General features: G+C 36.7%; 1 protein-coding gene across 4 annotated transcripts in view; it reads left to right on the top strand.

The window, feature by feature from the left end:
• The window catches only part of LOC134745926 (putative polypeptide N-acetylgalactosaminyltransferase 9), a 326,047-nt gene that overhangs the window by 130,634 nt on the left and 168,940 nt on the right, over positions 1 to 26,473 (top strand). For all 4 annotated transcript variants that reach the window (XM_063680044.1, XM_063680046.1, XM_063680045.1 and 1 more), the window contains exon 2: positions 4,002 to 4,034. The gene's annotated coding sequence lies outside the window, so the exon portion shown is untranslated. The remainder of the gene's footprint in view (positions 1 to 4,001; positions 4,035 to 26,473) is intronic.

Here is a 26,473-nt window from a genome sequence, read left to right as displayed (position 1 = left end):
AATAAATAATAGTACAGAAGGTTCACCCTCTAGCAAAACGCGTCTATTGCGACAGATATGACCGCAAGGTGGCGCAAGCGCGAACAGGTGCGTTCCGTAGCGGTGCGCGGCAACTACTACTGTTAGGCACCAAAATTGGTGTGGGCCGCATGTACTTGTAGCGACGCGACGAAATTGCGGACTGAGCCATGCGCAACGCCTGGTTCTTGTTTGTGATTGGCTCAACACTCCCTTAGATATTGCCAGCGCTAGAACCATCTTATAAATTATTATTATTACTGACCCCTCATAGTTCTTTTGATTTCGAAGTTCGACCCTATACAAGTTGGCTAACAAATAAGTCCATTCCCGTTGCCAGGGAGGTTTTGGGATTCTACTGAGCAACTTTTACTATGGGATCAACCCCGAAGTCGCGAAAAAAATTTTGGCTGTTTCATACATTTTGGCTGGTGCATTTTCAATGGGAGGAAAACATTTTTTTTTCGCGATTTCGTGGTTGGTCCCATAGTAAAAGTTGCTCAGTATAATCCTAAAACCTTCCTGGCAACGGGAATGCACTTATTTTTTAGCCTCCCTGTATATTCCGCAAGGCAACACCAAAATTCACTATTCATACACAAAAACATTCAGTGTTCACATAACATCCGATTCGATTTTAATCTCGTGCAAGCAAAATTTAATTAACTGCGATACGGCGGAACATAGTTTCAGCGGAGAGTAGTAAACATACAAAAAACTGACAACCGCAATACAACACCGAGTGCCCTGCACACCGCATCATTGTTTTAGGTGGCGCTGTTTATTAGGGTTCCGCACCCAAAGGGTAAACACGGGATCCTATTACTAAGACTCCGCTGTCCGTCCGTCTGTCTGTCTGTCTGTCTCTCATGAACCGTGATAGCTGGACAGTTGAAATTTTCACAGATGATGTATTTCTGATGCCGCTATAACAACAAAAACAAAAAACAAAAAAATAGTACATTTCGATGCTAGTGCGGAAAGTATGTCATTACAAGAATGACATTTCCGCCCGTGTATCGAACGACGTTTTTTAATACAGTTGCGAAAAAATAAGAAAAGCAACAAGTAAGGAATGGAATTCGAATCTTTTATGTTATTAATTCTGTGACATTATTTACATTGACATTATGAAGAGGTGTTTTTATAGCTTTTATTCGACTAGAATAGATTTTTATTGAACCCACTTCAATGAAAGTTTTTTTTTTCAAATGCATGTTCTATAAGACAGAAACAATTGTAAATATTAAAACATTGTACTATTATTACCTAAATATCGTTATTTACGATTATTTGTGTATCGTATATTTATAAAAACAATATCGAATGTTGCCTTTGGAAACTTAAAACATTCTTGCAGTAAGAAAATACGCCTCTTCTTTATTGACAGGCGTTCCGTTCCATTCAGACAACTTATTAAGAACGGTTTTTCAACATAAAAAAAATAAACGTGTTATAATACTTATAATGATGAAAATATGAAAATCATAAAATATGAAATATGCATTTTTTTCGTATTCTTACATTAACAGTAGGTTTTTATGTTGATTACGACGTTTAAAGGAAACTAATATTAACACTCATCAATAAGTAGTCATGAATTGGAACAAGTAAAAATTTAAAAAACTTGGAAAGTAAAAAGCACTAGTTCGCGAAAACCAACTTTCCGCACGCTAAACAGCCACGAAAAGTAGCACTTTTTGAGCAACTGTATTAAAAAATATATTACAGTGGGGCTCCTATACAACAAACGCGATTTTTTTCCGTTTTTTGCGTAATGGTACGGAACCCTTCGTAACGCAAAAAATGGGCGTTATTAGTTGGTTCGCTATGTGTGTGTATCTGTCTGTGGCATCGTAGGTCTGAAACGGGTAGGTAAACCGATTTGGATGAGATTTTTATTTTTCGTATGCAGGTTTTCTAGTGCTGCTTCTTAGACACATTTTATTAAAATTGGTTGACCCGTTTCATTGCGTTGAGGTTTTTTTTTATGCATTCTAGATTTGTGCGTATTAAAATTGATACCTTATTGCTATTTATCACTTCGAAAAGTAAAATTGGCGTGGTCAGACCGCTGTCATCTCAACGGGGCAATGAAAGCATAATAAAAGCTTGTTAGGCGTATTTTTAATTTAGTTATGCCGGCATCTAGTAAGCTCTCTGAGAAGGTAACTAAGAAGATTGCGCTATTAATTAGTAATTTTGTGGCTATGGCAGCCGTTCGACAAGTCCTATTTTAGAAAGTGTATATTGCAGTAAACTCGTGTAACAAAGGAAAATAACTAATATGTAAAAATAAAACTAAGCGCCATCTACGATTCTCGCGGCGTTTTTTTCCCCTCTTGAATGCGGTACAATAGCACATTTGAATGCGGTACAATAAAGATGTATTAAAACAATTTTTGATCAGCACATCCTGAATAGGCATAGCAATAATAAGTATTACCTATAGCTATGACTAGATTCTTATGACCAATCATGCAGCATGCAAAAATAATAAAGTTACGACCATTATACTAAATTTAATAGCGTTGTGTGGGGGTCGTCAGTCTTCACTATTTAGTAGCCTCTGGCTCCTGTCGAGTTGGAACAATATTTTCTTGTTTAGTTTCTGCTATATCTGTTTGATTACGCTTCGAGCGTTTTCCAATTATGTTCGAGATTGCTTTAGTTCATGTAAAGTAATGAACAATGTTAGACGGATGTTTATTAATAAATGTGGGTAACTTTGGCCCAAGGGGTAACTTTGCTCGTCTACGAGAAAGATAATTTTTTTGAATGAATTTTCGTTTTAGGTATTAGGAATGATCGAAATGTGTTTTAGAAAGAAAGAAAGAAAAAAATACATTTATATAACATCCTAAAACGTTTGACAATACTTTGAGAAACACATACAACACAAACTAAGATGCTAAATAGGATCCCCAGGGAACTCAGCATAATATGATGGCAAGCCATGACGCTCACTTTCAGTGGGTACCTGACTTAAAACTAAGCTACATACTTAATATGTTTAACGATATTTAATAAATAACTATTTTCAAAAATTATAGATGTCACTGGTGATCGTAGAGCTGGCAGCTTCCTCGCACAAAGAGTAAGCATTGCAATACAGCGAGGAAATGCTGCCAGCATCTACGGCACCGTGCCGCGTGCCGCAGGGGATTAGTTTTTAGGTATTTATTTTAAGATTAGTTTTATTTATTTTTAGTTTTAGTTTTTTAAGTTTTATATGTATTTCTAATTATTACATTTGTGACGTGACGTAATATTAATAAATTAAAATAAATAACTTATTAATCTTATATTATTCATTGCCTAAATAACAATCTTAAATAGGTATGGTTAATGGTTCTTTGTGTTTTGTATTCTTATAAATTTTATTTAAATCTATTTTCATGCATGATTTACCGACAATTGTATTAAGATTCCAGATAAACGGGCTATTTAACAAAGAAATCACTTAAGCTTAAAACGAATAAAACCAAATGTGAAAGGTATAAAAGTCACTACAAATACTTTTCACTGAAAGTAATTTTGATGGATTGATATTTTGTACGTTTATTTTTAGGGTTCCGTAACCGAAGGGTAAAAACGGGACCCTATTACTAAGACTCCACTGTCCGTCTGTCCGTCCGTCTGTCTGTCCATCTGTCTGTCACCAGGCTCTGTCTCAGGTCGCATAAACCGTGATAGCTAGACAGTTGAGAATTTCACAGATGATGTATTTCTGTTGCCGATATAACAACAAATACTAAAAACAGAATAAAATAAATATTTAAGTGGCGCTTCCATGCAACAAACATGATTTTTTTGCCGTTTTTGCGTAACGGTACGGAACTCTCCGTGCGTGAGTCCGACTCGCACTTGGCCGGTTTTATTTAACGAACTCTGTTTGCAATTTATCGTTTGTTTTAATCAGCTGTTAGCTTTAATGTTTTGATTCAATTATCCTTCCAATTTAATTTTTCTTGTTGTTTCAGTTTTCAACAAAGTCTGCGTTGAATAAATAACAGGTGAGTTTTAGCCCTTAAGCCCTTAATGTTACTCAAAAGCTATATGTGACGTTTTCAACCAAAAGGTACCACATTGTCGCTTGTTGATAAGGTTGATTTCTAATTGAAGCCATATGGAAATAGCGCCTTACTGATAAGCGACAATAAGTACCCTTTTGGTTGAAAATGGCACATATATTCGTTTACGAATTTAGTACCGTAAACCCGCCCAACTATAAGACGAAAGCTCCTATCAATAAAAAAATTCAAATACATTAGTTCATAAAAAAAAAGACTAAAGATGTCCTTCTATCCCCAGTTACCCCACTAGACTATATCTTCGTTCAGGCGTGACTGTTAGTTAGTTAGTTAGTTAGTTTTGCTGGGCATTTTCCGCAACTCGACATCCAATGTACCTATTTTGCGTGAAACGAGGTAGCGCTACTCTAACCACCCCAGCTCCTCCACGAAGCCTAGCAAGGTCTTCAGGTTGCTAGTTGCTTCCTTTAGTGTGCATGGATTCCCTAGGTATTTGCTCCTATATACTTCTACCTGTTTACAGTCTAGGAGAATATGTTTTGTTGTTTCTTCTTCTGCCATGCACGCTCTGCACATGGGGCTGTCCGTTTTACCCATAATATGTAGGTGTTTGTTTAGTGTGTTATGTCCTGTTATTAATCCTACTATTTTACGTAGTTGGCTTCTTGGTGTTTTCAGTAATATTTTGGTAAGTTTGTGGTTCAGTTCCGGTAGAATTTCTTTGGTTTGCCTGCATGTCTTCATTTCATTCCAGTAGGCGTGACTGTTACGCAGCGTACTACGTAGGCTAACAACACCCTAACGCGAAGCGAAGCGATGCGGCGCGGGGTAAATCAATCCTTAATTAAGTATCAAAACAAAATACGGCTTCGTAGCATTCTCAGAAAAATCGTCTTTTAATACGAATTTAATGATGTTGATCAAGATTATTTACAATACAAAAACATAAAATATTTCCCGTTCTAAGTTAAACGTCAAAGGACAGGATAAAAGGAAGTAAATGAAAGAAATCAACACGTTAAAATGTTCAAAAAGGAATATTAAGAAGTTAGAAATAAAAATAAAGAAACAAGGATAAACATCTTAAGAAGCGTATACAGGGTGGCTAAAAAATAAGGGCATTCCCGTTGCCAGGGAAGTTTTGGGATTATATTGAACGTCTTTTACTATGGGACCAACAACGAAATCGCGAAAAAAAATTTATCCTCCCATAGAAAATGGACCAGCTAAAATGTATGAAACAGCCAAATTTTTTTTTTCGCGATTTCGGGGTTGGTCCCATAGTTTTTTACAAGTAGTCACACTACTATTTAAATTATAAACGATATAAATATTACACACAAAGGAAAAAAAATCAAGGCCTCCAGTGCCCGGGGCTGGGGCTGGTGCTGGGGCTATTATTTCGTAAAAATTTATATATTTATTAAACATATAATTGATATACATATTAACAAGAGGAAGAGGTTTACGAAAATAACATAATTAAATGTATGTTAATGTGTGTTTCAAACTTTTTTGTTTGTTTTACATTCTATTCCACTCGAGTCACGATTATAAAAGCACATTTTCCCATCCCACTTATGTACTGTTATTACTTATTACACAAGTACTTACGTAATGCCTTTCACCTTCTTGTTTAGATAAATCTAGATCTGAAAGTAATTGTAGTGTGAGCAATCTAAATATGATGGCAGAAACGTCTTCAATAAATCAATCTTTTTAGGGTTCCGTATTCAAAGGTACGGTATAAGGTTTTAGTATTTGTTGTAATACATGTAATAAATACTATCACGGTTCATGAGATACAGCCTCGTGACAGACAGACGGACAGACAGACAGACGGACAGCGGAGTCATAGTACAGGGTCCCGTTTTTACCGTTTGGGTACGGAACCCCAAAACAGATTGAATATATAGGAATTTACAATAACTTTAATCTTACTATTATAATGAAATCTGGCCTAAAGCTTCAATCTCAATGTACCCTATAGTTAGCAGGATTACTTGCGCGGTGGCATCTCGAGACCACCACTTATACAACGGAACCTGAAATTACCATACAATCTAGTCCCGGTTCTCAAACCGCCCAAGAAATGAGATGCTTATAGTGTTTACCTGGGCTCAGCGACATAAAAAGTTACGGCAGTCACAGAATAATTAATAGTACTACCGGCAGTGCCAAATATGGGATTGTAATGAAATGAGCCAATGCTAGATCATACCTACCGTAAAATGGCCCTACTTTGCTCCAATATTTGCTCCATTTTAAGGAAATTTTGAATTTTTTTAAACTATGAAATTTTGTTCTATATAAAACGAAGCTATGAATAAGGAGCACAAGATACACATTGTTTAGGGTATTTTTGCTCCTACCTATCTACACGGTGGCTAAAAAATACGTGCATTCCCGTTGCCAGGGAGGTTTTGGCATTATACTGAGCAACTTTTACTATGGGACCAACAACCACGATATCGCGAAAAAAAAGTCGGCTGTTTCTTCATACGTTTTGGCTGGTTCATTTTCTATGGGAAGGTAAATATCTTTCGCGATTGGTCCCATAGTAAAAGTTGCTCAGTATAATCCCAAAACCTCCCTGGCAACGGGAATTCACTTAATTTTTAGCCAACCTGTATAGTAAAAAAAAATGTACGGGACCCGCGGTAGGCGAGTCCGACTCGCACTTGTCCGGTTTTTTTTGTGATGAATAGCCTATTTGAATCTCCGCGTTCATTATTTAATTCTGTTTAGGTCAAATTAAATTATCACGTCAACCAAAACTATTTTTAATGGCCGTCTTATCATCATCATTAATTTAAGAGCCTAGCTCTTGTCGGTGGAGCATCTCTTTCCTGAGCCTTTCGTTTGACCGCCTGATACGACACGACGTTTATCTTTTCCTTAAGTTGGTTCATGTATGTTCTTCTTGGTCTCCCTCTCTTCCGCCTTCCTTCTACTTTCCCTTTACACAATATTTTTTATGAATTCGTCGTGTCGTAACAGGTGCCCAACCATCTTCCCTCTTCTGCTCTCAATGATTTGCAGCAGGGACCTCCTCTCCTGCACAAGGTTAAGAACTTCCTCGTTAGATTTTCTCTCGGTCCAACTAATCTTCTCCATCCGCCGCCAGCACCACAAGTCTTTCTCTGTCCCTCTGTGTCATTGTCCACGTTCACACCCGTATAATCTAAAATAACGTCTTATATATAATCTAAAATAACGTAGCCTAAAAAGCAAGTCACGTCCAAGTGAAATGGCCAGAATAGCTATTAAATTAAATGCAGATAAAGGTTTGGTGCAGTTCCGGAATCGCTGCACTCGCAAATGTTATCCCTGTACCAAGACTGGAATACGGGAATAGACCCGAGTACTTGTTATTAGGGTATCCGACGTACTGTGGTCCAAAATCGAGTTTGTTTTTTATACTGCGTCGGTGGCAAACAAGCTTTCGGCCCGCCTGATGGTAAGCGGTCAACGTAGCCTATGGACGCCTGCAACTCCAGAGGCGTTGCCGACCCTAACACCCCGCACAGGCGTCGAGCTCTGGCAACCTTACTCACCGGCTGTCGGTTGGTTGTTGGTTGGTTGAGTGTTTGTGTTATTTATATTTCGGTATTAAGTGTTTTGGTTTTGGAGATTTATTGAGGAAATAGTCCGTGAGCTGGGCTAATTTTGACCCAGGGGTTAATATTGTCTTACCATCAGTGGCAATCTTTTTTTTTTACTAATATATTCTTCAGAATGACATGTAAATGTAACTAAAATTGTTCTATCTGAATCTTTATTTCTAGACAAAGATTGGAATATGGAATAACTAATATTTGTTATTTGGGTCCGTGGCCGGTGGCTTGCTTTTGTCCAAAGCTCACTTCGTATTTAGGTAGTTTCCAATATGTATTTCAGAACATCGCGTAATTCTGAAAATGGACAGTATGGAATCATCGGTTATTTTTGGAATTATCCTACATTCTAGTTAAAGTACCTACCTATTTAATATTCTCTGAATATCAGTTATAGATGCGTCATAACAACAAGCAAGGATCTAAAGGATTACGCTTTGACGCTAAACTTATCCCAAATAGAGTAAAGTGGTGTGGTTTATTCTTTACATTGCTGTGAAACAAGTTCTAATTTTATTAAAAAAAAAATTGAACAAATTCATAGGTACTCGGAAAAAACATCTTTTAGGTAAGCATGATACATCCTAGACTGCATCGGCACTTATTACCATCAGGTGAGATTGCGGGCAAATGCTTGCCTTTTTGTAATAAAAAAAAAGTAGATATTTTACAAAAAGCTTTTTTGTCTTTAGTATAACAAAACACGAAATAAACATAAAAACTCATCACAATGTTTTCGTAAAGTTTCATTTTTGTTCTCAATACCGTCTCGCACTTGACCGGTTTTTAAAATTAGCCCCGAGTGCACCGTCCATTTCGGGAGTAATTGCATCAATTTACATATTTAACCAACACGTGTTATCTTAGAATCTGGTTGTGGAGTCATTGACCTTTGGAGTTCTTGATCGTTTAATGTTGAACGATCAATGTCAAGTATCATTTATACATTTGGTTTGTAGTGTTTTGGTATTTGGGTTTATTGCTTTACTGAGTAATCTTTAAAAAATGCTAGATTTATTATAGTATACCACCACCACTACCACCTTTTGTACCATATTTCACGCAAAATAAAGTTATTTGTATTGGTATAAATCTTTTTAAATGATTTTTACGTATGAAATAAAACTATGAAAACGGATTATATCGCGTATATTGAATTTATAATACATCCCGACGTTTCGAACTCTTTACAGCGTTCGTGGTCAACGGGTGACTGAGGAAAAATTACAAAATGCAAAAATACCCACATACTAAAATAATGAACAATCATAGACTACAAACTTTAAGGCTGGTTGTACATGCAAAATCGGTTCATAAGGCTAGTTATACACTATAATTATTTTTCAAGTAAAGATATATATATATACGCGATAAAAATAAACTATGCCGGCTCCAACCCTACACCACGGACCCGAGAAGATTTAATTCCCTCCTAAATTGTAGGAGGGTATCCCAATATGGGACCGGCAACAAACTCGGCGGGACACATCTTTTCAAAACATCAGAATGTCCAGCATCATCCAACACTACGGTCTCACAGTCTATGTCTCGCTTGCTCCTTTATCAGGTGGACTACAGGATCCCAAGCTGGTGGTAGAGAAAAGCCATCTTCCCTATTAAAGTTTGGATATTTCTTAATCTCAATGGCCTCGCGCAGCATTCTGGGTATGTAACGCTTCTCCTTGGCAAGAACCAGAGGCTTATCAAACTTGATTGAGTGATTGGCTTTATCCATGACATGCTCACAGACAGCAGACCTAGGTCGACGGTGCTTGACATCAGCTATGTGTTCCTTCACCCGAGTGGAAATGCTCCGTTTCGTCTGCCCGACATATGATAGGCCACACTCACAGTCCAGCCTGTACACTCCTGCAGTCTGTAGAGGGGTATTGCATTTTACAGGCCTCAGGAATTGTGACATCTTCTTCATTGGCTTGAAATATGTTTTTATAGAAGCACGCTTCAAGATGTGGCTGATCCTGTCCGTGACCCCCCTGACAAAAGGCAGAATGGCAGGCCTGCGCTCGACTGTGGGGATCTTAATGTGGGACCTCTGGTTGACCCGCGGTATCCTGAGCTCGTTTGCCTGGAGCGCGCGCCTGGCATGCTGGAGCTCCGCGGCCAGATGCTGGTCATCACATATCCTCTGGGCTCTCTGAAACAAAGATTTGCCTACTGTAACAAGTTGACTGGGATGGTGATGCGATTTGCCATTTAAGTACCTATCAGTATGAGTAGGTTTCCTATACACAGTGCGACCTAGGGTGTTATCAGGATTTCTTTTTACCAATACATCTAAGAAGGGGAGAGAACAGTCTTTTTCCAACTCCATAGTAAATTTTATTTTGCTATGGATGGAATTTAGGTGATCCAAGAAAGTTGAAACACTACTTTTTGGAAGTATAGTAAAAGTGTCATCTACGTATCTTTTAAATATCTTCGGTCGCACAGGAGCCAATGAGAGTGCCCTCTCCTCGAAGTCCTCCATAAAGATGTCAGCGACTACTGGAGACACCGGAGACCCCATGGCGACGCCGTCGACTTGAAGGTAGAATTCACCTCATTCACAGATTGATTTTTACGTCTAAAACCCTAATCTGTTAAACAAAAGTCATTGTTTCTTTTCTGCGAGCGCTCGGCCATTGTGCGCCATTGTTAGACACAATGGCACGCGCTCAGACACAATGGCACAGAATGGCCGAGCGCTCGCATAAAAGAAACATTGGCTTTTGTTTAACAAATTAGGGTCTTAGACGTAAAAGTCATTTGAGAAGATGCGGACTATAATCAAATACTGGGCCGTGCGCCGGGGTAATTTTAGCCCAGGAGATAATATATATACATATATTTTTAGGGTTCCGTACCCAAAGGGTAAAAACGGGACCCTATTACTAAGATTCCGCTGTCAGTCTGTCTGTCACCAGGCTGTATCTCATGAACCGTGATAGCTAGACAGTTGAAATTTTCACAGATGATGTATTTCTATTGCCGCTATAACAACAAATACTAAAAAAATACGGAACCCTCGGTGCGCGAGTCCGACTCGCACTTGGCCGTTTTTTTTTACTGTTTTAGCTTGATCGTTAGATTTCATGTATTATAATTAAAAATCAAGAGCAGAATTACATTTTTCTCAGCTGATAATTAGGTTGGATTTTGATTTATATAAAGATTTGCAAGTTGCGTAAATATTCCATAACATAAGAAATTTCATTCGTTTCGAAAAAAATATTTAGTATTGGAAAATTTAGTTTTTCGTGGGAAAATTATAGGTGTTCCTAGAGAATTTCAATGACGAAAATTTTCCAAAGTTTATAAACCTAAGATACACACTATAACATCCCATTTTGTATTTATTTATTTATTTAATCTTTATTGCACAAAAGAAAATACAAATGTTCAAAAGGCGGACTTAATGCTACAAGGCATTCTCTACCAGTCAACCTTAAATCTTAGTCTTGTATTAAATCTAGCTAGTCCAGACCAAGACAAATCTAGGCCTGGCCAACCCCTGACCTCCACTAGTGGGCCGAGCGCCGGTCACCCAGTAGTAAAGTACCGTAAGGTGGATTTGCCACGACCCAGTTTTGACACACAGTGCCAGCGATCACGTTTGTGCTGTTTTTACCCGGATAGAACCTAAAGGGTACCGTTCGGATTGAGACTACATTACTGCTGCAGTATTGCGGCGCGGCATTACTGCCGACAAATGTCGAAGTCAATGATCCTGCCCGAATTAGGCATTTGCGGCGGCAATAAGTACAGTGAAAAACCTCAAAAAGGTCATTTTATCGGATGTTTATATTAAATTTCACATTGCAACGTACAGTCGCCATCAGATATATCGGAGCGGCCAAGGTGCTCACAAATATCTGAACACGCCTCTATTGTCAAGGCGCTAGGTGCGTGTTCACATATTTTTGAGCACCTCGGCCGCTCCGATATATCTGATGGCGACTGTACAAAAACACAACGATAAATACAACGAACTAGAACATACATTCAAAGTGTCCTCCGCGGACCCTAGGTCACTGCTTGAAAACGAGAAAACAAATCAATATCCTGCTTTCCTATATCTCTGGTCCAGGGTTAATTTGACCAAAGATAGATATAACTCCGTAATAGATGGATACAGTCTAAGGAAAAAACGTGCCTCGAAAATCAAGAAAATTTGATTCTCGTTCAGAGGGCGCTACTAGTTTTGGCCTACAGTCGTATAGATGGCGTTGACGGTTTCGTTTGTTATTTAACAATTTTAACGCATATCAGTGAAAGACCATGGGTCAAAATCATAAAAATAATTAATGCAAATAAAAAAAATCATTTATCTATATTTAAATACATTCTATCGTATTTTTATAAATCTTCATTTTTAGTTTTAAAGTGTGTCGACAGATGGCAGTGAATTTACTGGGGTTACAAAATTTACTATGATAGTACCGCTCTAGTATAAGTTACTCTATGATACAACGAACTAGAACATCCATTCAGTATGCTCCGCGGACCCCTAGTCCCTAGGTCACCGCTTGAAAACGAGAAAACAAATCAATATCCTGCTTTCCTATATCTCTGGTCCACGGTTAATTTGACGAACGTAATTTTTTTATCTGGGGCTCCGTCAAATATTTTGCTTTCCAAAAGGGTTCCGTCGCCAAAAAAGTAAGAACCGCTGAGCTAGAATAACTATAGAAATCTGACTGGAGCTCAAAAATGACCCCGCACACTCTTTTTCAGAAAATTATCGTAAAACATTTTTTTTAACTATTCTAAAACATAAAAGTCTGGTAAATAGGAGTTTATTGGGACAGTCAGACAAAATAAACGAATGAGGATACAAATTAACTAATAAACCTGACGTTTTTCAACACTCGTAATATCAAATAATAGTAACCATCTAACCATATAATTAGATATGAAGAGGCAATTGCCAAGTCTAAATAAGCAAGCAAAATACACCTTTCTATTTGTCTATGGATTCCGCGGTCAGAGTCCCCACGGTTACATCCGCGAGCGGAGGGGGAAGGTCGTCCGGTTGCTCACGATGTCACGATCTCACAGTCTAGCAATACACAGTGGTATAAATAGAATGCTAAGGTATTCGAATGTCAGGTAACATTAGAACCTCCACCAAAAGACACCTTTCCCTATGATTAGTATCTAATTCGATAAAGATATTTTAGTATGTAGTTAGTCACTGCGGTAACACATTGACGTTGACTTTGCTTTGAATAATTAATATAGATACCCATATAAAAAAAAACATTAAAATACCTTAATAGAGGCAAATTAAGACGATGCCAGAGGCGCTTGGAAAAAAATAGTGTCAAAAGTACGTAAATTATACACAATACAATTATCTGAATTTGATTAAGTATATATTTTTATAAATAAATGGTTACAAACCTATACGTTACGAAAATGTAAGAGGAAAACTGGTTATGAAAGTAGGTTAATGGAGGGTAAAGGTCGACCGGCCAGCTGTGTTTTGTACAATAATTTAAAGCATCATTATTTTCCATAAGGAAAGATAACTATATAAATCTGGTTTTATTTAGGTTATTAATGTTGTGTTATACTGAATAACAATGCATGCGATTATTGTATATCATCAAGAATGTTGGATGTTTATTTAAATTAACAAAGTTCATACGAAAGTATAACAACAACAAAAGGGCCAAAAAATGTCGCGCTTTTATGATAGTTTTCCAAAAAATATATTGAAAACCTGATTCTCACAGATCCTGATATTTTTGGGTTTTTCTAACTTAGAATCGCTAGCATATTTCTATGGAAATATTAGTTTCTATTACGTCGTGCACATGCAAAAAAATGTTTACACTAAAACGTTTCGTAAGGAACGGACATCTTTATTTTATCAGACTGACGATTCTGAGTAGAATGAGCCCAAGAAAGTCCAGATTTGTTAGAATCAGGTTTTCAGTTTTTTTTTGGAAAACGCTCAGACATAAAACAAACGTTTAGCCTTACGAATTGATACCATAATTACCGATTTAATTTAGAAAACAAATAAGACGACAAAATATATTGAACAATCCTTTCTAGTCTGCGGCAGGCATTCTGTGCCGATCGTCGTGAACCTATGAACTTAATGTTCGGTGACCTTTTCCTCTCTTTGATGCAACCGATAATTCTAAATTTGAATAGATATGCAACATGGCCGCCGTGGTTAACGGATTTCATGCCATCCGTGGACCGTTGATGTAATCATTTTATTACGTTGAGGATTTTAGTGACGAATAAGGTATGTAAGATATTTGATTGTTTGAGTAACTTTTAAGGTGAGTGAATTTCATTGCTTATTCATTTTCTAAGCAAAAATCCGTTATGTTTATGAACTTTACCATTTGACAAAGATACAGTCTTTATACACCGCCCGCCTAACATTTTTTTCCATAGACAATTATATATTTTCTATATCCGGAATTTGTTATCAAAAAAACGAAGCTTATTTTATTCCTTTCCCAGTTCAGGATCTCGCCTCTTTTTAGAAGTCGATTAAAAAAGATGCCGTCAGACGCCTCCAACCTAAAAGACGAACGAAGTGGATCATATTTCGTGACCTTATTGTAGCTAATTTTCAGCTCGTCTTTGTTTAATTTTTCCCTAATTATCAACTCTGTGTGTATAATTATCTACTGTGTTTAATTACATCAAAATTTAATTGCCGTTCTCGTTTATGAAACCATCTCAGTTTTAACATACGAGTATAGCCAGGATTTATATTTCGGTCGTGTTTCAACCAAAACATTATATCCAAATAAAATACATTTGAATTTGACTTCTATTACACCAACATTAAGTCTAAAATGCTGTAAATTTTGATCAAGCTATCTCCGTATCAGATATCGATTTCGATCTTGAATCAACCGCTTTGAGGTTTAAAATAGCTCGAGCATATATTTTGGGAGTTCGTATAAAACGCTTAACAATCAAGTGTTGTGAAAGATTTAGTATTAGAGTGTGCATTATTGTATGTTTACATTTACAAGTATTGAATTAGTGAAAGTGGTGAAAGGTGAAAGCAATTAAAACGATAGTTTACTGTCATATGGCACACTTGATCAATTTGATATTAGTTTCCCATTAAAGAGTCCTTGAATCATCTAATGATCATTTTGGTCATGGTAATCTAACTCAATATTAAAAACCAATATAGAAAATTTCTGGTACTGATTGGTGTTGTGTTTGTTCAGTATTTATTTTGAGCTTCTTTAATTCCTGACGAGCTATCAAATTGACAATTTTTACTCAAATGATTTGAGTTGTGGAGTGAGTCCACCTAACTCTTATTTTCATCCTACCTAGTACGAATACCCTACGTGGTATTGTAATCAGTTTCCTTATTATTCTTCTATCGTTATTCGTTACTTTACTTTTTCCTAAATATTGTTTTCAGATACTGTGTTCTGAGTTTCCGTTTCCAAGTCGTGTCATTTTAGCTCTACGTCTGTGTTCTGAGTTTACGTTTCCAAGTCGTGTCCTTTTAGCTCTACGTCTGTGTTCTCAGTTTACGTTTCCAAGTCGTGTCCTTTTAGCTCTACGTCATTATCCACTTTTTTACCTTTAGATCTTCGACTGTTGACGGCATTTTTCAGTGCCTTATTACCAACTTGACAGGCTCGACGCTCGACACCTTCTTGCATCACAATCATCTATCAAACAACACACCATCAGTTTATTAGCAAGCTATATGTGTGTCTGTTCTAAATGTCATGTGCATTTGGCCTCAGCATTTAGTTTTGCGAGTTCTCCACATCCGTCTGTCACGAGACAATGCTAATTTTGAAACGTCGTTTTAGCACAAACCCGTCTAGTGCGGCAAACGAGCTATTGTTTTATGCTAACGTCCTAGTTCTGATTTTAGCGCTGACAAAGAAAAGAGTGCTTTTTACTGTTAATATTTCAGTGGAAATAAGTTTTAACCGTTATGTATCTAAAACGGGACTTATCATATAAATAAATTGCAATTACCTCTCCAACGCTTTTGAATGGGATTTTTAGTCCGTGGTTTCGGAGAAAGACTATTTAGTAGTTCATCGTTTCGTGTGTAAATGCAGAAATTGCTGAGTTCATTTTCAACTACGAGAATCCTTCATGAATGAAACTGTCGGACAGAGTCGGAGTCTGTCCGTGGTAGGTAAAACTTTTGAATACTCAAAAGATCGCTTTCTATGTTCTCCTGTCAGATTTGCATTTAAAATTAGTATAATTATTTTGAAGGTAACGGTTTATTACGAACATCATAATTTTCATGTCTTATTGTTTTAGTACAAAGAGAAACAATCACTACAGGAAAACCCGAACCTGCATAATTTTTAGTCTAATACTGCTCCGATGCTTGCCCAGTTAACCCCGGCGTTAACCAGTTACCCGAGTCATTAGAATCTCATTAGCAAGAGAAATAAAACAAAATTGTACAAGAGCGAAGGCTCTTAAATATGACGAAGGAAATAATAATTGTCAACTAGACAAATGTCTACAAGCTTGCGATATGATCTTCAATGCCGTCCTCAATAATGAATCGAGAAACTGTCCTTTCAGTAACTTTAGTCAGATCGTTAACGGTATTGGTATTGTCGTGAAATGTTGGATTTTCAATTTACCATTATTATTTTACCGTCAAGGTAATGTTTACATTACCATAGATTTATTCAAACCGATGAGGTATATTATGAGAAAAGTCGAAGAGGCATAGAAAAAGTTTAGGGTGGGGTAAGTTTTATTTTTTGGCACTCCTGATAAATAGTTATTATTTGTTTTACAAGGGGGCAAAGTTGTTGTTTAACCTCTCGTGCTAATACTGATACCCGAGCAGGCTAAAGATTCCAAAATTGATCGAGCTACGCTCGTGGTTCGAAAAATGGAATAATGAGCGTTGCGAGGGTTTCAAGGCACGAGGGTTAAACAAATTTTGCCACCGAGTGAAACACAAAACTTTTCACCACCAACAAGGCATTTGTCTTTAGTATTTACTAACTGTAAAATATCAAACAAAATCAAAGCAAATCTATTCAATATGAATGTTATTAAATATTTGTCGTGGCTTCCAACCTCAGTGGTGACCTGACATAGATCGACTGACTGACTGGCTGACTAACATACATATTTCGTACGACCATTTAAATTCAAAATAAGACATGACAATCACAAGACCAGTTCACGACAGACAGCGGATGACGATAGACAGTTCAATATTTATCATTCGAAATCATTATTTGGGGCATTTTCTATGAAAAGGGACCTTATTGTCGATGGCGCTTACGCCACACAGCGTCTCGCGGCATTGTATTTATATCGGAGCATCGTTAACAATGGCGTAAGCGCCATCGACAATAAGGTCCCATTTTATAGAAAATACCACACTTAAAAGTCAACTCTACCAGCAAACATAAGAGAACAACTCAAAATTTTCATTTTATTACTTTACCTCACATTTAATTAAAAAGTCTTTATCAGGTGTAGTTAAAATAAACTACTATATAATTACTCTCATCACACACTCCACAAGCACGTCTGTCATTGACGAGTTACGTTCAAGCGAATCAAGGAAATAGGCCGGAAAATTTAATTAAACGCATTTTAAAGACAACTCGGCGAACACGTTTTACGCCACATTATGTCACAAATAGCGCTTGTGTGCCGTTGAGTTGGAGCCGTTTGGGGTCTGGGGTGATTGTAAATGAAATGAAGTAAGTAGTGACAAATGACACAATCCTCTGCACTAAAGGTATGCTATTCATTGTCAGGTTCAAAGAAAGCATTAAATCCCTTCATACAATCAATTTTTATCTACCATAATGTAAGCATCACAATAGTTAATATCCTATATGTGGCCTAATACTACTGATAATTACATGTAGTATGTACCTGGCTCTATACTTTTGATTGTTGTATCTATGGTCATTTTAGTTTTAGAGGGAGAGCTGTCAGATTTGGCGGCAGGCCTGTGCGCGAGGTTATGTTACTTATGTTCGATTTGATCTTTATGTAATCTTATAATTAATCCTGTATATCAATGTAATAAAAGAAATGTCAAAGCAAGCAGTGGTTTGTGTGCTAAACCCCTTTTACTGAGCATTAAATCTATGGATGATTTCAACTCAGAAAGCGGGATTGTGAATTCAAATGCCCACATAGAAATTGGATGATTATTTTCACCTATATAGAGATGAAGCACACATCTCGAAGAATGTGAAAAAAAAAACGCTTAGTTAAGGCGTATATCTGGAGCATTGCTTTAAATGTTTGTGAGACGTGGACAGTGACACAACGGGACAGAGAGCGATTGGAGGCCTTTGAAATCCGGTGTTGGCGGAGGATGCTAAGGATTAGCTGGACAGAAAGGAAGACGAACGTTGAGGAACTGAGCATGGCAGGAGAGAAGAGATGCCTGTTAGGCACAACAGCTAACAGAAGGTGCAAGATGATTAGTCATCTAATATGGCACGACCCGCACGACAGATTCTTTTTAAACATCCTGAAGGGCAAGATTGAGCGAGAAAGACGCAGAGGAACACATATCTCAGCCAAATGAAAGATAGAGTTTCTGTCATGTTGTACGAGGGAGTCAAAAGGCTGGCCCAGCAAAGAATGGTAATTACTCCATCAACAAGAGCATAGCTCTTAAAATTGATGATGATGATGAAAGAGGTACATAGTAATGTAAGTTGCTTGGTCTTTTGAATGTTAATTTCATAATCAAGACAATAGTGTATATATATATATAAATATATATGATACACGATTTCATTAGTTTGTTTTGTACGGTAAACAAAATGATTGAAAATTGGTTTCATTTGTTTAAAATAAAAGTTGTTTTAAATTTGCAATGCACTGGACATTTGCTATGTATTGATCTAGTTATTAACCTGTGTTTTTTGTCATTGTTTGTTTTTGGACTGACACGTTGAGACACGTTGGAATACAATGAGAATAGATCTCGACGAAAATGCAAGCAAACGACCATCACGGTGAGATTGGTGAGACGCAGAGAACTATCATTAAGAGCCAACATGGTTATAAGAAGTCAAAATGGTAAGGATGGTATTGTGCACTGTTCAGGTACAATTCAGGTGCTCAGTGAAGTTAATTATTAACAATGAGTTGTAAAATGACAATAATTGAATATTTACTAGGTATTATTACTATTATTTTTGGATAGTCTAATGACACTAAAAGGTTTTTTTTGTTCTAATGATGCATGAGTATATAATGCCTATATATGGTAAGAGATAACAAAAAAAGGTGATTGATTAGTATTGCAGAAGTTATTGCCATGATGAAATGATGAGATAGCAAAGATGAGAGGTAGCGACTGACAGCGGGCTAGAATTGTAGGAGATTGGCCCATGACGGTTGTCAATGGGAAGATTTAGAAAAGGCCTTTACCAAGCATCACACTTATTGAGATAAATACCCCGGTCTCTAATTCAGAATAAAAGAATCTTAATAGATAAATGTGCATATCGGTTATTTAGGTGAAAAGACAAAGAAACTAGTTTTTGTTTTGATGCAAACAAATTATTTATAAACATTTGTATATAGGCAAATGTAAAAAAAAAAAAAATGTTAATTAAAGATGGTATATTCTACATAGTAGTACTGTAGGTACATGCATTTAGTTGCCAATCATTGTTGTACTGAAAATTATTAGTCTGGATACTCCGAGAGATGCATATAGAAACAATAATGAATTAATGGAATTACACACAGTATGAATTCTAAATTTGAAATGAATGACATTGATAGTTTTACATCTATTTCATACTACTGTTTTAAATGTCATGCAATTGAAAATCAAAGTAACAATTTTAAAACATCATTATTATCATTCAGGGAGCATGATTTACATGATGACTGGTTGCGTTGTGGATATTGACATAGCATAAGAAAATGAAAAAAATGAAATATAAATGTTTATTTTCTGATAACAATAAGTACAGTTCACTTTCAGTGGTTAAGATCTCCTAGCAGGTATTTAAAAGAAGTTATATTTCACTCTATTTAGAAATCTTGAATACCTACTTCATACCTTTGAATTGGTGACAAGCGGTATTTATATTTAAACCTTATTGCACAAAATATACACCAATGTACACATTTGTTTCTCTAAATTTATAAGTTTAGTGCAAGTTCTGTCTAGTAAAAGCAGATTGGCTAAACAAGAACAGATTACTTTTTCCATGCTGTTGACACAATATTCAATATTTGTATTAAGCATATTGCATAGTATTCAGTTATATTTTGCAGTTGTACAATACAATAACAAACCACAAATGAAACTATGAATTGTTGCTATGAAATACAATTAATTTGTGACTTTAAGGTTTCATTTGCATAAAGGGTGAATCTGAAATAATTATTGTATGACAGATTCAGGTTAAGAAATTTTACAGTTAGTGATGCCTAACTAAGTTAATCAAACTCTTAGGTCACAAATTATAAAATTCAGGTTACTAATAGGTAAGGACCATAAAGTGTCAAGAAAAGGCAAAAGCAGCATACTTGTGTATACATTATCAAGTTAAGAAAGTCTATTTGTAAAATTAAAAAGTTTACAAAAACAGTCCCTGTTTGAAAAAAAACAAGACTTAAAGAATTCTCATTGAAAATTGACTTGAAATGCAAAATCGATGAATAAGTACAACCACTGTCACAAGTGTTAGTACAAAATTTTAGTATGGTCCTGAGCAGAAGTCTGTGACTGACCTTAACAAAAGAATCAACACCAGAGTAGGTAAGTTAAATAAACGAAGCTAAAAGTAGATAACATTCAAACTTAAAGAAGCCTTATAAAGTAGGCTCAAGAAGCCTTATAAGGAGCTTGGAACTAATTTTTATTTTTCATTTCAATTCATGAAACTTTGTATTCTTAAAATTTGCTTGATCAGTAGGTTTAACAGAAGGTACCATGGAAGGTAACATGTATGATTTTATGACAGAGACACAGTGATGACAAGAAATAAGTTGGTAATATTAATTAAAGTATAGTAAGGCAAAAGAACCATGATTCATAAAGACAAAATGTATGGTTGCATTTTTGTCATTAAGTGTGTTGTCGTCACGATTAGCATAGCCAGGAAATATTGGCTGTATCAATTAACAAAAAGTGAATAAATGTATATTGGAATAACTTTTAATCACTTCCAATACTTCCAATAATATAGTAGGTGGGGTAATGACACTAATGACGCTAGTATATGTTACGGTGTACTCGGTGTAGTACCTATACGCTATTATTTAGAGCTACTTTTTTTGGGTGCATGTCATCCCGAGATATAGTTGCTGCGTTCTTGCCGATTCCTGGGGCTGAATATTACCATTGTGAAATACTGAACGAAGTTTAGGACGAAACATCAGGATCATAAGGTCATTGAATAAATAATTATCTGTTTATATAAATAAATTAATAAAAACCTGTTTTAAATGTAATCTTCTTAAAGTTGATGAATCGATGGAATATTTGTCATTATTTTATTTAATTAATGTTGAGGATTTTTCGATGAAGATAATGACTGATATCCATGACGTCATTGACGTCTGATTACGATTTCAGTAACGATGAGTAGGTATCTAAGGAAGATCTTAGGTAACAGAGGTCCGAGAACGATGATTATGTATATGACCGAACATATCTATTAGTGTCGATGTCAACGAATGTTTGCCTCGATGTCCACGACAGGGTCAATAACTAACCATATCGATGATGAAAACGGAGCTGAACGACTTCGATAACAATGTCGGCGATAATGCTTGACTGACCATATTGATGATGATATCGATGATGATTACCGAACAGATCGATTTTGATGACGATATAGATGATGATAGATGATGATTAGGTATATAGTAAGATTAATTGATGATGATAATGATTGACTGAGTCGATGTTTATATTTCAATTATTAAATTGTTGAGGATGACTGTGACTAAAATTATCTTTGCTACTGCTAATGATTATAACTATTTTTATTTTTGTATGTTTCAACGCTGGTAACCTGGCTGAACGGATGAAGTTGATGATAAGCGAGGGCATCGCAGCAAGAGCTGACTGAAGCAAAGGAGGTGAAACTGTTAAGACAGAGCTGCCAGCAGTGGGCAGGGCCCAAGCTGCCGATGGTCAGGGCCGCAGAGTGAGGAACCGACGTACTATGCGCCGTGTCCACGATTACCGTCTTATGCATCTGATCAAGCGACTCGGTGAGAGTCTCTCTCGGTGTTGGTCGAGACTCTTCGCTGACACGACTGCTAGTTATTATATTAATATTATGAATCTAGAATATAACCGTTGAGTTTTGGCAGACTGTCTAGTGCAGGCCGTAATGGCAGACTGTTTATTATGTTAGTTTATATTTTGGCAAAGATAGGTACTTGTAATATGGACCTTGTAGTTAGATTCAAAAATAAATAAATAATTAGTTATACTTTGGCAAACTGTCCAGCGCAGGCCTTGAGGGCAGACTGTCTGGGGCAGGCCGTGATGGCAGACAGGCCATAACAAATTAAATGATTAGGTTGGCTATAGGTATGAATGTTGGCAGACTGTCTAGAACAGGCTTTGATAGCAGCCTGTCTTCTAGAGCAGGCCGTGATGGCAGACTGTCTAGACTGGTCTAGTCTAGAGCAGGCCATAACAACAGTCTAAATAAATAATTAGATTGACTAGGTTGAATGTTGGCAGACTGTCTAGAACAGGCTTTGATAGCAGCCTGTGTTCTAGAGCAGGCCGCGATGGCAGACTGTCTAGACTGGTCCAGTCTAGAGCAGGCCATAACAACAGTCTAATTAAATAATTAGATTGACTAGGTTGAATGTTGGCAGACTGTCTAGAACAGGCTTTGATAGCAGCCTGTCTTCTAGAGCAGGCCGTGATGGCAGACTGTCTAGACTAGTCTAGTCTAGAGCAGGCCATAACAATTTTTATACTTTGGAATGATGTCTAGAGCAGGCCTTAAGGGCAGACTGTGATTGTTTATGATGAATTATACTTTGCCAAACTATTTAGAGCAGGCCTTAATGGCAGACTGTGATTGTTTATGATGTGTTATACTTTGCCAAATTGTTTAGAGCAGGCCTTAAGGGCAGACTGTGGTTGTTTATCATGAATTATACTTTGCCAAACTATTTAGAGCAGGCCTTAAGGGCAGACTGTGATTGTTTATGATGTGTTATACTTTATACTTTGCCAAATTGTTTAGAGCAAGCCTTAAGGGCAGACTGTGATTGTTTATGATGTGTTATACTTTGCCAAACTATTTAGAGCAGGCCTTAAGGGCAGACTGTGATTGTTTATGATGTGTTATACTTTGCCAAGCTATTTAGAGCAGGCCTTAAGGGCAGACTGATTATTTATGATGTGTCATACTATGTCAAACAGCTTAGAGCAGGCCTTAAGGGCAGATTGTGATTGTATATGATGTATTATGCTTTGCCATAGAGCAGGCCTTAAGGGCAGACTATGATTGTTTATAACGTGTTATACTTTACCAAACTGTTTAGAGCAGGCCTTGAGGGCAGACTGTAAATGTTGATGTTGGTTTATACTTTAACAGACTGTCTAGAGCAGACCATGACTGTAAGTTAGTTCATATAGTGAAAGACTAGAAGAAGGCTGTAAATGCTACTATAGGTGCTGGTTGTATGAAATGACTGTTTACATGATCTCAGGTTAAAGCATCAGGTTAATATACATATTGTCACTGGCTGCGATTGATTAATGAGGAACTGAATAACCAGAAGGTTAAAATAATGTTGTTATGTATGTTTATCTTTCGTTAGTGTTAAGGTGAATGACATGTTATGATATATGGTTGTTGATATAAATGTTGAATTACTTTAGTGAGAGGACTCACTAAAATAAAAAGGATGGCCGAGCTGTAAGCATCACAATAGTTAATATCCTATATGTGGCCTAATACTACTGATAATTACATGTAGTATGTACCTGGCTCTATACTTTTGATTGTTGTATCTATGGTCATTTTAGTTTTAGAGGGAGAGCTGTCAGATTTGGCGGCAGGCCTGTGCGCGAGGTTATGTTACTTATGTTCGATTTGATCTTTATGTAATCTTATAATTAATCCTGTATATCAATGTAATAAAAGAAATGTCAAAGCAAGCAGTGGTTTGTGTGCTAAACCCCTTTTACTGAGCATTAAATCTATGGATGATTTCAATAAATACATCTTTCCCGCACATGGGCCTAACTATCGACATTACTCACGCAGTTTACCTCGCGAGTGCTAATTTTAGGAGCAAGGACAGGCCTATGGAACTCTCCGCGCGAGCACGGATTTATACCTACGACTCGCTTCCCGCCGGCGGGACTCAACCTAGCCAGTTGGTTGCCACACGCGCTCACGCAAGCACGTCACCGCGCGCTATGCCAAAGAAAATGTCTTCGTCACGAACAAACAACACAGATTGTAGTGTGGATGGATGCAGAAACAACAAAACAAATAAAGAATATTGTTTTTTCCTCTTTCGAGGGATGAGGAAAAGTAATAGACATTCTCAATATACCTACTGTTATTATTTTTACGATAGTTACAAGCTACTATTAAATTGTTTTAAAGATGTAGGTAATGTTTTTTACGACACATTTATAGCTAGATATCTACCTAACATGCCTAAGACACCTAAGTATTTGAAAGAAGCGTCGGCAACCCTAGCGTTGTGCCGGTGCGCGCGGTGCAGGGAGCGGCGCGTTGAAGGTCACTCCATTGTATTTTTGTGTAGGTATCAAAACGGTAGGTATTTTCGTTTTCTTTGAGAGATAAGTATCTGTTCGTAAGAACTATTATATAATCTGTGGCAAGGAACGCTTACCGCTATCTGAACCGTTGTTTAATAATACACTCTGGCGCACATGGGCATTTAAGTAGCGTAATTGTTCTATTTTTCAGTCCAAGTGCGGAAAGGGAGTAAGGCATGTAACATTTTAAAGTCAATGTCAATGTCTTTTTAAAATTGGGTTATGCAAATGGTTTTTATACTAAATCTCTCGTAACATACCATGACTGAGTCGTTTTTCAATTAAAGTAAATTTTAAATCTATAAATTTTAAATACAGATGTCAATCACAATGAAAAAATCAACGATGATCAACTCTGGCCAAGAGAACCCAATGTCTGAATCATGGCTTGTCCAACAGGTCTCCATCGCCATACAGCGGGGTAACGCTGCTAGTGTGATGGGGACCTTTGGACCCGGCATGGCTCAGATCGGATTTTAGTTTCAAATTTTTTGTATTTCTTGTATTATAAAGTAGTAATTGATGTATTGTAAAATGACATGTACTTATTTCAATAAAATTATTTTATAATTAGCATTACATATTTACAAAAACGTCGGTGTAACGTAATATTGCCTACAAGTTTAAATACTTTACCTAATAATAGACACCGATGTAGCTTCTATGTAAACTTCTACATTTTTATTCTGCGGTTTATTCACAGGATAAGCCAGACAAGACAATGTATTTTATATGCTCAGTCGAGTGATTGTGTTTTTAATGGCAATACGAGTCTTACATTTGTAAGTCGCTATCGTAGACACGTTGTTTGTCGCCCGTGATTCACAACTTAACACTTTCATAGTAAACATAGGTAAGTAAAAACTACTCGTCTGGCATGTTAATACTTACGTAGTTCTTGTAAACGCTCAAGGAATTCGGTGTCCGCTAACCATCGAGTAAGCCGTACGCTACAATATAGTAATTTGCTTTATATTTTCTATATTGCAACTACCACATTTGTACGCTTTACAAATGCCTACTTGGTCTCCCGTGGTGTGGTGGTCTAGCCTAGTCTTTCCGTACTTACTTAACCACCAACCGATGTCACACCAATTTTGTAGTGTATCTGTTTTATGTGCAATAAACTTATACTTCTGTATTTATCTTTTATCTTTATTTTATTTTTACTTATAATGGCGCATCTAAATAAATCCTAGTTACATGGTAGTTATGTATCCGAGCATGTGAAAATGTTTCTAGCAATTCTAAGCGAGGTATTGTCATTTCAGACTTTAGTGGTGCAATCATCATAAATGTTTACGTTAAATTCCCTGTGGCTCAAAAATTGTTGTTTATTCTATAAATTCAACATGAATTTGTATACCATCAGTACTCGTATTGCAATCAGCACTGAATGCACGACAACAGGTCGATTGATAGGATCTGATCGGATTACGGTCCCACAACATCAATCACTCAAAATCGATGCTAAACTCCTTATCCCACTCTGATGTCGAAGCCTACTGATATAATACTCCAGAGAGGATTGTGGCGAATCGAGACAAGAGGTCTATTGAAGGAATCTACCCTGTTATCTTTAGATCGGCTTACTTAAATATTAATTAATTATCCCAATTCGATCATCCAATAATCCAATTTCATTTTCATTGGTAACTTTGCGCATTAATAGTTTATTCATACGATTACCAACACAATGCGTGTTAAAGCACAATACGCTTTTAGCAATAATTCAAACAATGGAACTCTCACGCTGTGCTCCAGATGTGACATAATAGCTATAGCTAAGCATACAATACCTAATTCACTAACACCATTATAACCAATCACATGCACGCTTATTGAATACAGCCTGATGGTCTATTGTGATAAGACGTGAATGTCTAATTGGAATGGTATAAACCTCCTAAATTTCAGGACGCACTTGAAATGCACAGAGAATGCATGACATTCAAATTCTGCCGCTAAGATACAAGAACAAACTAGGCAACTTGAACCAGTAACCGTGCGCTGTTGAATATTAATAACGC

Source organism: Cydia strobilella, chromosome 12 (assembly GCF_947568885.1).
Source record: "Cydia strobilella chromosome 12, ilCydStro3.1, whole genome shotgun sequence".
Lineage (NCBI taxonomy): Eukaryota > Metazoa > Arthropoda > Insecta > Lepidoptera > Tortricidae > Cydia > Cydia strobilella.
Note: the sequence above shows the minus strand (reverse complement) of the source record. Positions and strands in the feature narration are given on the sequence as shown.